Here is a 4,823-nt window from a genome sequence, read left to right as displayed (position 1 = left end):
TCACCTTTTTTATTTTTGCTACATCTAGAAAAGTCTATTCATTGGGGGGACAATGTCAAATTGTAGTGAGTTGGTGGAGTGTTGTGTGTAAAAATTCAAATTTTAAAACACCTGGCTATAATTTCACACACTTTAAATTCCAAATGAAACAGCAATAGTTAAAGGATCAAATCTCAGTCACTTTACACTCACAAATAGTCCTATTGAAACTAAGCCAGCTGTGTAAGATGTGGTCTCTTGCTTATTGTTTCTTCCCTTGAACTGAATTTCCCCAGGGCAGTGACCTGTGTGATCAATACAAAAAGGTGCATTGATTCATAGTCAGTTAGTACTTCTCTATGTGGCAAAACAATAATAAGCTAGTCCCAAATCCTAAACATTGAACAATTATTTTAGAATAAAAAATGTAGATGAATAACTGCTGTGATGCTTAATCTTAAGAGGTGTATCTATAAAGATAGTGAGAGCACCATGGACAATATTCTTAAATGTTGTGTTGTTGTTCACCCAGTTTGTTGTTGTTTGGATATATATTTCTATGTAATATGTGTACTTTTAAAAGAAATTTCTTCATGTCCCTGTAGTCATCGTTGTCAATTTTATAATTGCTTGATAGTTTTCTTCAGTGTAATGTTAGAAAGGTTTCTTGTGTGCTGTCACCTTTGATTAGTGAAGTTCTCTATAGAGCGGATGGTGATGTCTGAAGGCTAAAGTGGTTGCATTCAAGGTTTTTATTTGAGAAGTTGTATTTTTTAATAAATGACTGTCACTTAAGAAAACTCAAAGTGTATGGAAAAGCATTGTTCCTAGGGTGTATTATTGTACTTTTTTTTTTTTTTTCATGTTCACCATTTGCTATTCTTCTATTCTTTCTCTCTCAATTACTATTGATGTTCAGGATGCCTGTCAGTTGATAGCTTTTTATAAGCTGTTCTGCAAGCTGAACACAAATAACATGACAGCTTGCAGGCTACTTGTTGTCATGGTGTTCTTACTTTGCTCTGGGCAATGCCATATAAAGAATATTACATCTCGACTCCTATTTGCATCAACCAAATATTTTAACATTAACACAATAATATCAGAATGGCAGGATGTTTATGACGTTACTAGCACCAAGAAAGCAGAATAAAATTATGTTCTATTTCCACCTACACATTTTCACCCACACTCAGGCTCTGTACTACTGTGGTTACAGAATTGTTGATTTCTGTGGAGGTAAGTTGATTTCAGGTTCTAAGCCCAATTATGAAATTTAATTTAAAAGGTCATTCTGGCTGCATTTGCAGGCATTCATTAAATAAGATGTAACACAGGGAATGTCACCCTACATGCTACTCTTTGAACTGGCTTCCAGCAATTTACTCTGAGGATGTCTTAATTTTAGAAGTTCTGTGCAACATCCACAGTTGAAAAAGGTCCAAGTAATTACATCACGGACCAAGAGCAGGTGAAAAATAGTTTGTATAAGAACATTACCAGAATTATGGATCACAGAAATTTCCTGTACCAAGAAATACCTCTCCATGTGAATACTCTTCCTGTTGACTTTAGTTTATCTTACACATTTTGGAAATGGACTAGCCTAAACAATAAAATGATTTTGTAAGCAGTGGAGAGTACACCCATCCAAGCCATGAACAGCTGGTGTGGGCATCTCTGATATGTTGCTGTATGAACCTTCTGCAGCTTTGCAAACCAAATCATGTTACTAATTGCAAATTTTTGTCTGCAAAGTAGTGTCATCTGCAACTTTCCTCCGTTCACCTGTACTATTAATGTTTGGAAATATGAAGAATAGCAGGCAGAGCCTTGCTGGAAGCCTTGAGTTTGTCAGGCAATATCTGCCTCAATACAGCAGGCTTCATGCCAAAAACTAGAAAAATGCAATGCAGGAAGGGCTGTGAGAAGGACCTTCAGAGATGGTCTGGACATTTTGAGTAGCTAGTCTGGTGGTCCCTTCAAAACAACATAGATACACTTCAGAAATGTATTCTGTGGGTATGCAAGGACAATTCTTACTGATAACGTTAGCATGATTGCCTGAGGAAACTGAACTTACTAAATTTCACAGGTACATGGCTACATTTCCATAGTAGAGAAGGGAAGAAATTAGAGGTAGCTGCATGTGAATTATCCTTATGTATATTGCAGAAGCAGCTTTTTTGTGGATTTTTCAAGTCAGACTTGGTGACAGGCATCAAGGTCATTGTGGCTACAGGTGAGGCTTTACTGCTAAGACAGAGTGGAGAGAAACATAACCGACTGGTTTTACAATTGGCTTTGTATAAAAACAAAGGTATTGTTTCTTCCTGGGATTTGAAAGTGATATTTTGTCTTTCACAACTCATCAAATTTTTTGCACTCCCTGAAGTATTCACAGAAAAACTCTACTTAGATAAAACAGATTTATTTTTTTTCCCCTTGTATTCTTTGTGCTTCTCCTGTGGTTTATGCCACAACAGGGCACGATGGATTCATCTGGGTCTAGTTATATTTTTCCACATTCTTTCTCACTTTTCCTGGACAACCTCTCTACCTGTTTATTTCAGCAGTATTTTTCCTTGTAGGAAGAAAGAAATTAAAGATTTAGGGATGCAATTTGCTTAAATTAAGTTGCCCCAAAATAATTCCATTCCCCAAATACTGTTGATTACTGATCACTTTGCTATGAAGATGGAGAGCAGTATTTTCTTCCAAAGATCCATATTCCTAGAAACATAAAAGAAAGTGAAAATTAATAAATAATGTATGTACAACTTGCTTAAGGCCAGCTAATGAACAGATCAATAGCCAGGCATATTCCATACTCTCATAGCATATTTAAAAACGAAAGGCCACCAGGCAAATTAGATCAAGTTTTATAATTTCCTTCATTTGCATTCATATTGCATCTTCTTTTACTTCCCAGAATTGTCACATTTTGTCCTTCCACTCCCACCCCCCTTCACAGTAAGTATTAGCGTACGCATGACCTCATCCTGCTCGTATGAAGAGAATCCTAAACCTCTTTAAACAAGTATTAGGTGAGGTGTATTTGCTTATTGTCCCCTATATCACCCACCAATATGAAAAGAGGATGTTTCTCTTCACTCCTTTTCACAAGAAAAAGAGCAGCTGAAAGTAATTTGAGCATCTCACAGACTGCTGTAAAATACTTGGCATGCAACTACTTACAGTGAGGCTGAGCAGCACTTTTGAATCCACATTTTCAATTGAAATGGTGTGCTCTTTGCACCTGACCTCCAGATAAGCCCTTATATCTAAACTAAATCATGTCTTCAAAGAGAAGGTTTGTGAGTAAGAATTTTTGTACTGGGCCTATATCAAGATTTTTTTCTCTGAATGTTGGTGTGACACTTTGGTCAACTTAAAAATGAAAGATAAATGAAAAATGAATTGAACTTTTATGTTGAATATGATTTTACAGTTCCTGGCAAATGGGAAATATTCATCTCTGGAGCTCTGTCAGAGAAGAATTTTGGTCCAGCAGAACATACAGTGTCATTCTAAAATCCCCTGAAGACTAGAAATGCACCTTTAAGAATCTACGCATGAGCCAGCTTTTTAAGGAGTATTGTTTGGAAAGGTAAGAGAATGAAATACTATTCAATTAAGTATGTTTCATATTTTTTAAATATAGTATAATGTAAGGTCAAATGCTTATGTATATATGTATATATTTTACTCTTAATTATGCCATCCATAGTGTTCTAACTCTACAGACAACAGAAAGGATAAATGGTTAGATTACTGTTTCTCTTCAGTCTTTTTAACAGAATCAGATAAAAAACCCCCTGGTTTTTAGAGAGCCCCTAAGGATATGTTATTGTGGGTTATTCCCAGTAAGCAGCTCAGCCCTACACTGCCACTCACTCCACCACGGTGGGATGGGGGAGAGAACTGGAAGGGCAAAAGTGAGAATATTAATGGATTGAGATAAAGATAGTTTAATAGGTAAAGGAAAAGCTGCCTGGGCAAGTAAGGCAAAATAAGGAACTAATTGGTCTGGACTAATCTGGAACACAGGAGGTTCTGCTTCAACGTGAGAAAAAACTTCTTTACGGTGAGGGTGACAGAGCACTGGGACAGGCTGCCCAGGGAGGTTGTGGAGTCTCCTTCTCTGGAGACATTCAAGCCCTGGCTGGATGCCTTTCTGTGTAAAATTGTTTAGGTTCCTGCTCCGGCAGGGGGATTGGACTGGATGATATTTTGAGGTCCCTTCCAATCCCCAACATTCTGTGATTCTGTGATTCTGTAATTCACAACTTCCCATCGGCAGGCAGATATTTAGCCACTTCCAGGAAAACAGGGCCCCATCATGCATGACGGTTACTTGGGAAGACAAACACTGTAACTCCAAATGTGCCCCCTGCCTCCTTCTTCTCCCAACTGCTTCTTTGCTGAGCATGATGTCATATGGTATGGAATATCCATTTGATCAGCTGGAGTCAGCTGTCCTGGCTGTGTCCCCTTCCAGCTTCTTGTAGACCTCCAGCCTACTTGCTGGCAGGGCAGTGTGAGAAGAAGAGAAGGCACCGCTCAGCCACAGCTAAAACATGGGTGTGTTATCAAGGCTGTTTTAGTCACCTTATTGAAACATAGCACCATGAAATCCTTTACTTAAAAATAAAACTAAAGTCTAGTGCCACATCCTCTTTATGAGAGGACATATTTGCAGTTCATTATTTTAGCAAAGATTTATAAAAAACTTTAATACTTAAGTCTGTAAAATCTGTGAGTTTTGAACATTTCAGCTGGAGAGCATTAAGACTGAGTATTGTATTAAGTGCTAGGGCAAGTAATCTGTCAGGAAGAGGAAA

The sequence above is a fragment of the Antrostomus carolinensis genome, unplaced genomic scaffold, assembly GCF_000700745.2.
Source record: "Antrostomus carolinensis isolate BGI_N321 unplaced genomic scaffold, ASM70074v2 scaffold3693, whole genome shotgun sequence".
Taxonomy (NCBI): Eukaryota; Metazoa; Chordata; class Aves; order Caprimulgiformes; family Caprimulgidae; genus Antrostomus; species Antrostomus carolinensis.
Note: the sequence above shows the minus strand (reverse complement) of the source record.